The sequence below is a fragment of the Globicephala melas genome, chromosome 8, assembly GCF_963455315.2.
Source record: "Globicephala melas chromosome 8, mGloMel1.2, whole genome shotgun sequence".
NCBI classification, from domain to species: Eukaryota; Metazoa; Chordata; class Mammalia; order Artiodactyla; family Delphinidae; genus Globicephala; species Globicephala melas.
The window spans coordinates 5,179,843-5,188,396 of record NC_083321.1 but is presented as its reverse complement, the minus strand read 5'-3'; positions in this window follow the sequence as shown (position 1 = coordinate 5,188,396).

Below are 8,554 nucleotides of genomic sequence, written 5' to 3'. Positions count from 1 at the left end.
CCTTTGTCCCCCCTCCACGCACACCGTCAGCATCCTCCACCAGAGGGGTACATTTGTTACAACCAACAAACCTCCCCTGACACACCATCATCCCCCAAACATGAACGTTGTCCAGACCACAAAAGTGACTAAGCGTTCCACTATCCTGGCTAGTATGGGTAACTGCTGGACCAATGACAGCTTTACCCTCATTCTAGTCTATACTCGCTACAGATAAGATTTATTCAGATACCCAACCATAGAAATAGCCCTGCTTCTTGTGTTTTTTTAAATTAATTAATTAATTAACTTTTGGCTGCATTGGGTCTTCTTTGCTGCGTGCACACTTTCTCTAGTTGCAGCGAGTGGGGACCATCTTCATTGTGGTGCACAAGCTTCTCACTGTGGTGGCTTCTCTTATTGCGGAGCACGGGCTCTAGGCGCATGGGCATCAGTAGTTGTGACACGTGGGCTCAGTAGCTGTGGCTCGCAGGTTCTAGAGCTCAGGTTCAGTAGTTGTGGTGCATGGGTTTAGTTGCTCCATGGCATGTGGGATCTTCTCGGACCAGGGCTCGAACCCGTGTCCCCTGCATTGGCAGGCAGATTCTCAACAACTGCGCCACCAGGGAAGTCCCAGCCACCGCAATAAGAAGCCCGCGCACCATAACAAGGAGTGGCCTCCACTCTCTGCAACTAGAGAAAGCCCACGCACAGCAACGAAGACCCAACGCAGCCAAAAATAAATAACAAGTAAAGTAAATATTAAAAAAAAAAAGAAATGTCCCTGATGGCTGCAGCCTCTGCTGTGTTTTGAATGATGAACTTCTTTTTTCAAATGTTTATTTATTTATTTTTTGGCTGCATTGGGTCTTCATTGCTACGCGTGGTCCTTCTCTAGTGGTGGCGAGCAGGGGCTACTCTTCGTTGCGGTGCGTGGGCTTCTCATTGTGGCGGCTTCTCTTGTTGCGGAACACAGGCTTTAGGCGTGCGGGCTTCAGCAGTTGTGGCACTGGGGCTTAGTAGTTGTGGCACGGGGGCTCTAGAGCACAGACTCAGTAGTTGTGGCACACGGGCTTAGTTGCTCCGTGGCATGTGGGATCTTCCCGGACCGGGGCTCGAACCCATGTCCCCTGCATTGGCAGGCAGATTCTTAACCACTGCGCCACCAGGAAGTCCCTGAATGATGAACTTCTTAATGGATTTGCCCTTGGGCACACACTGGGCACAGTTGGTGCAACGAGTAGGCTGCATGTTGCCACAGCCCTTTTAGGCACAACTATTGTTCCTTCTTTTCCTGGTCATCTTGGAAGCAGGACCCGAGAGCTGGAAAACTGAATAATTTTTAATATGGCAATACTCCCCAAAGCGATCTATGATACAATGTAATCTCTATCAAAACTGCAATGTTTTGCAGAAATGGAAAAGCCAATCCTCATACATAATTGCAAGGGGCTCTAAATAGCCAAAAATATACTTAAAAAGAAAACCAAAGAGGACTTACATTTCCTGATTTCTCAACTTACTTCAAGTTATAGTAATCAAAAACAGTTTGGGGGCTTCCCTGGTGGCGCAGTGGTTGAGAGTCTGCCTGCCGATGCAGGGGACGCGGGTTCGTGCCCCAATCCGGGAAGATCCCACATGCCGCGGAGCGGCTGGGCCCGTGAGCCATGGCCGCTGAGCCTGCGCGTCCAGAGCCTGTGCTCCGCAACGGGAGAGGCCACAACAGTGAGAGGCCCGCGTACCGCAAAAAAAAAAAAAAAAAAAAAAAAGTTTGGTTCTGGCTTAAGGACAGACATATAGACCAATAGAATAGCACCGAGAGACTAAAAATAAACCCAAACATCTATGAGCAATCGATTGCCAACTAGGTGCCAATATCACTCAGTAGGGAAAGAATAGTCTCTTCAACAAATGGTGCTGGGTTACCAGGACAACCACAGGCCAAAGAAGCTGAATACCTACCTCACTCCACGTATAAAAATTAACTCAAAATGTATCAACAACCTAGTATGGGAGCTAAAACAATAAAACTCTTAGAAGAAAACAGGGATGGGGGGACTCCCCTGGTGGTCCAGTGGTAAAGAATCTGCCTTCCAATGCAGGGGACGCAGGTTCCCTGGTCGGGGAACTAAGATCCCACGTGCCGCAGGTCAACTAAGCCTGCACGCCGCAACTACTGAGCCCACGTGCCTCAGCTAGAGAAAGAAAACCCCACACGCCACAACTAGAGAGAAGCCCGCACACTGCAGAGAAGATCCCGGGTGCTGCAACTAAGACCCAACGCACCCAAAAATAAAAATAATAAATACATAAATAAATTAATTAATAAAATAATAAAAGAAAATAAAACTTCTAAAAAAGAGAGAGAGAATACAGTGGGAAATATATTGCACTCTACTTAAAAAAAAGAAAACATAGGGATGAATCTTCATGACCTTGGATTTGACAATGGATTCTTAAATTTGACACCAAAAGCACAAATAACAAAAGAGCAAATAGATAAATTGGGCTTCACAAAAATTTAAAACTTTTGTGCATCAAAGGACATTATTAAGAAAGGGAAAAGACAACCTACAGAATGGGAGAAAATATTTGCAATTCCTATATCTGGTAAGGGTTCTATATCTAGAATATATGAAGAACTCTCACAAGTCAGCAACAAAAAGGCAAACAACCCAATTTAAATATGGACAAAGTACTTGAATAGACATTTCTCCAAAGAAGATGTACAAATGACCAAAAAGCATATGGAAAGACGTCTAACCTCATCGATCATTATGGAAATGCAAATCAAAACCACAATAAGATACCACTTCACCCCCATTAGGATAGCTATAATGAGATGACAACAATAAAACCCCATAAAAACAGAAAATAACAAGTCTTGGTTAGGATGTGTAGACATTAGAATCTTCATACATCGCTGGTGAGAATATAAAACGGTGCATCTGCTTTGGAAAACAGTTTGCAAGTTTCTCAAAAAGTTTAACATAGATACCACACGACTAAGCAATTCCACTCCTAGGTGTATACCCCCCAAAACTGAAAACAGGTGTTCAAACAAATATTTGTTCATAAATGTTCATGGAAGCATTATTCACAGCAGCCAAAATATGGAAACAACCCAAATGTCCATCAATGGATGAATGGATAAACCAAATATGGTATAGCCATACAATAGAATATTATTCTGCCATAGAAAGGAATGAAGTTTTGCTGTGAACTTAAAACTGCGATAAAAAATAAAGTCTATTTTTTTTAAATGAAGTAGTGATACATGTGCTACGATATGGGCGAAACTTGAAAACATTATGTTAAGTGGAAAAAAAACAGATACCAAACATACTGCATGCTTCCTTTTACATGAAATGTCTAGAATAGGCAAAGCCATAGAGACAGAAAGCAGACTGTTGGCTGCCAAGGTCTGGGGACAGGAAAAATGGGGAGTGATTGCTGAATGGGTACAGGGTGTTCATCTAGTGGTGACGAAAATGTTTTGAAACTAGAGAGGGGTATGGATTGCATAATATCACAAATGCAGAAAATGCCACTGAATTGCGACTTTAAAATGGTGAGTTGCGTGTTATTTGAATTTTGTTTCCATGAAACTAAAAGACTATTGTTCCATCGGCTCATGCTCTTTCTGCTTCTTCTCTTGTTTACTCCCATCTGAGCCCTGAGATGCCTGGAATTCTGGCTGATGCCTTGACTGCAGTCTTATAACCTCAGTGCAGGATAACTGCCATAGACATTCCCGTTAAAAGAGGGAGAAAATGTGAGGCACGGTGGACCAGACTGGTCCAGAGCAATTCTTTTTTTTAAAAAAATATTTATTTATTATTTTTATTTATTTATTCATTTTGGCTGTGCCGGGTCTTAGTTGTGGCATGCAGGATATTTAGTTGAGGCGTGCAGACTTCTTAGTTGTGGCATGCACGCAGAATCTAGTTCCCCCACCAGGGATCGAAACCGGGACCCCTGCATTGGGATCATGGAGTCTTACTCACTAGACCGCCAGGAAGTCCCATGGTCCAAAGCAATTCTGCAATCCAGCCAGGAACATGCTGGAAGTTCCTTGATCAGCTTCCAAGGTTTGGGAAGAATTCTCCATGGCTCTTGGCTCTGCTCTCTGGGTCCTGGTCGTCTGAGTCCTTCCTTTTTCATGAAAGGAAGCATGTGTTTGCAGCTGAGTGGTTTTCTCAGCCTACTTCCTGCCGGTAGAATTTGATGGATTCGGCAGGGTTCTGATGGCCTCTTTTTGTTTTGAATTGTCTGCGTCCTTTCAGTCCAAGCTGGCGAAATTTCTCAAAAACTTTGTGGGAATTCTGTGACTCTCACTGAAGTTCAGTCCATGTGATGAAAGGTACACCCACAGTTCTTTCTGAGGTAAGTCCTTCTCTATGTGGAGCTCCAGCAGAGAGGGCTAAGGGATTACCCTGTTAACCTTCTTGGAGGCCCCACTGTTCAATCGGGGCCCTCCCGTGTGGCACACCGTCACCCTCAGCAACTTGCATTCACCTTGGACCAGGCACAGTGCACCTGTGTTCCACTCCCCAGGATACCTGAAGAGCCCAGCTGTGGCATGAAATCCATGCAGACAGACCCTCGGTCACATGTAGTTGTCCGCAGAATCCAAGTGTGACATTTTATTGACAACACTTTCCACAGAAGTGTCCAAATACTTCTTTTTTTTTTTTTTTTCTGGCTGCACTGTGTGGCTTGCAGGATCGTAGTTCCCTGACCAGAGATTGAACCAAAGCCCTCAGCAGTGAAAGCGTGGAGTCTTAACTACTGGACCACCAGGGAGTTCCCCCAAATGCTTATTAAAGAGTTTTCTAATAATATTTCTTAGGCCTACTTGGATTTTTTTTTTCCTACTTGGATTTTTGAGGTGACATATTCCCATTTACAAATTTCATGAAAACTATTTATACAAGCAGGATACAAGATTCATGATACAGATTCAGAAATCTGTTGCTTTTCTATACACTAATAATGAAACATCAGAAAGAGAAAGTTAAAAAAAAATCCCATGTAAAATCACATCAAAGAGAATAAAATACCTAGGAATAAACTTAACCAAGGAAGTGAAAGAACTGTACACCGAAAACTATAAAGCATTGATGAAGGAAATTGAAGATGACTCAAAGAAATGGAAAGATATCCCTTGCTCTTGGATTGGAAGAATCAATATTATTAACATGGCCACACTACCCAAAGCAATCTACAGACTTAATGCAATCCCTATCAAAATACCCAAGACATTTTTCACAGAACTAGAACAAATAATCCTAACGTTTATATGGAACCACAAAACACCATGAGTTGCCAAAGCAATCCTGAGAAAAAAGAACACAGCTGAAGGTATAACCCGCCCAGGCTTCAGACTATACTACAAAGCGACAGAAATCAAAACAGCATGGTGGGCCTTCCCTGGTGGCGCAGTGGTTAAGAATCCATCTGCCAATGCAGGAGACACAGGTTTGAGCCCTGGTCCGGGAAGATCCCACATGCCGCGGAGCAACTAAGCCCATGTGCCACAACTACTGAGCCTGTGCTCTAGAGCCTGCGAGCCACAGCTACGGAGACCGCATGCCACAACTACTGAAGCCTGTGCGCCTAGAGCCTGTGCTCCACAACAAGAGAAGCCACTGCAATGAGAAGCCCATGCACCGCGACAAAGACCAAATGCAGCCATAAATAAATAACTAAATAAATTTATTAAAAAAAAAAACAAACAGGGCTTCCCTGGTGGCACAGTGGTTAAGAATCCACCTGCCAGTGCAGGGGACACGGGTTCGAGCCCTGGTCGGGGAGAATCCCACATGGTGCGGAGCAACCAGGCCCGTGCACCACACTACTGAGCTTGAGCTCTAGAGCCCGTGAGCCACAACTACTGGGCCCACGTGCCACAACTACTGAAGCCCACACGCCTAGAGCCTGTGCTCCACAACAAGGGAAGCCACTGCAATGAGAAGCCCATGCACTGCAACCAAGAGTAGCCCCTGCCTGCCACAACTGGAGAAAGCCCGGGCAGTAACAAAGACCCAACGCAGCCAAAAATAAATAAATTTAAAAACAAAGATGTGGTGTATATATATATATATATATATATATATATATACACACACACATACGATAGAATATGACTCGGCCATAAAAAAGAATGAACTACTGCCACTTGCAGCAACATGGATGGACTTGGTATTATGCTCAGTGAAATAAGTCAAAGACAAATATTATATGATATCACTTACACGTGGAATCTAAAAAATAATACAAACGAATGTATATGCAAAACAGACTCACAGACATAGAAAACACACTTGGGGTTACCAAAGAGGGAAGGCGGGGGGGCAAATTAAGGGTATGGGATTAATAGATACAAACTACTCTATACCAAGTAGATGAGCAACAAAGATTTATTGTATAGCACAGGGAATTACACCCATTACCTTGTAATGACCTATAACGGAATATAATCTGCAAAAAATACTGAATCACTGTGCTTGTTCACCTGAAACTAATACAATATCATAAATCAACTATACTTCAATTTTAAAAAAAAGGAAAAAAGAAACCTAATTATACAAGTTCTCAGAAGTCTGCTCGTCATAAATGGAGCCCACCTGGGCACAAGCCCTCAAGGTTCCATTGCGCCCCAGTGACCCGCACGTGTCCACACAGGCCACACAGGCAGAGGTCTGAACCGCAGCTCATCTGAGTCTTGGCAGGAAGCTATAATCCACCAGGACTCCAGAGGGTGGGAGGCCTGTGGGAGCTGCTGCGAGGCCGTCTGCCTCTCGCCCACCTACCCACCTTGGAGGCTGTCCTGAGAGCTTCTTATCACCTCCAGTCTGATGAGGCCTGAGGCTTTCTGCTGCCCTCCTCAGAAGAAAGCACAGGATAAAAAGCCACTCAGCAGTGGTCTAGAATCAGCTCCCCAGCTGCAGGGTCTCCCACAGCAGCCTCGCAGTCTGGGCCCCTTGAGCTCGGAGCGAGTGACAAGGACCTCCAGGGGCTGGCACCTTGGGCTTATTCTCCTTTTCACTGTCCATGGAAATAATATGCCTTGAATCTAAAAGTGGCTCATTGTGCCTTTACCAGCCAAACCAGTCGGGTTGACCCTGGCTTGGCCTTGTCTTGGGTATGAGCTTGACCAGCCGTACCATCACCTACAGGCAGACCTCGGAGACCCTGCAGGTTCTGTTCCACACCCCACAAGGAAGCAAGTGTCGTAATAGAGCAAGTCTCGCAAGAAATTTTTTTGGTTCCCCAGCGCATATAAAACTTCTGTTGACATAACAGCTCGCTGGTTCTGACCTGATGACCTTTCAGACAGCTGCGCATATGTCTTAGGTCAGGAAGGTGGGCCACAGAAGCTTCCTTGCTACAGTAAAGACGACGTCTCTAGGATAAAGCCAGACCTGGGTCATCTGGCATAGTCTCGCCCCACCCCTTCCCCATCCCCACCCCCGCCCTTGGTCCCTTGCCCGAGACTATGATGCTGGGCGAGGCCACCCCTGTCCCAGAGTCGTTAACCACTTTGGGGTCCCCTAGGAATAAGTGAGTAAACAAGAAAGGGGCTCCCTGAGAGCAGCGGTTCCCTCTCTCGTGGGCCTTCCCTGATCAACACGGGGCAGCTCAGCTGGACGAAGCGGGTGCTACTGTTAGCACCAGAGCAGGACCCTGACTAGCCGGGGCCTCGTGCGCACTTCTCCTGACTCCTGGGCTGTGCTGATGGGTTGGCTGTCTCTAAAAGCAAAACTACAACATCTGTTGCCTCATAAGCCGTAATATCCAACACAAAAGGATTTGCCCATGTGCCAAATTTTGAAACTTCAACAACTATCAGAAGGTCTCCCCTTCTCATAAAAGGCTCATAGCCTGAACAATACCCTCAGGAAAATGTCCACGTTCACAAGCTTGCTCCGCATCCTGTAAGGGATGGAGACCAGACTGACCCTCTAAATATAAACCCGAAGACCCTCTAAATATCGACTTTCACTTTTGGTATCCTGCTGACATAGATCAACCTAAGTTGCAGAATTTATCAAAAATACGGACTTCCCTGGCGGTCCAGTGGTTAGGAGTCCGAGCTTCCATTGCAGGGGCACGGGTTCGATCCCTGGTCGGGGAACTAAGATCCCACAAGCTGTGCAGTGTGGCAAAAAAAAAAAAATTATCAAAAATATAAAATGCATAATTAACAATTCTAACGCAAATTTCTCACAGTACAGGTGAGAATCAAAATCAGCACATCATGAAGTGTCTTCCAGTAGGAGGTGCTCCCAAGTCCTGAATATGCAGATATTAAGCAAGCCCCCACCCGCCTATTCCAAGTCCAGGCCTTCCACCTCCTCAGACCTTTAAACCCAGGCGGTTACACAAGAACCGCTGCTCAGCCTTCTGCCTATTCCTTCAGTACGTCTTGGGTCTGGGACGCTGCCACGCATCGGGGCACCCTGCTCATGTCTGAAATACTCAGTGGGCCATCTTTTGGTCTCAGAGCCCAGCCCCTCCCCCTGGGCGACTGCTTACTTTCTTGAGAGCTCAGCTATGTATTTGAAAATCA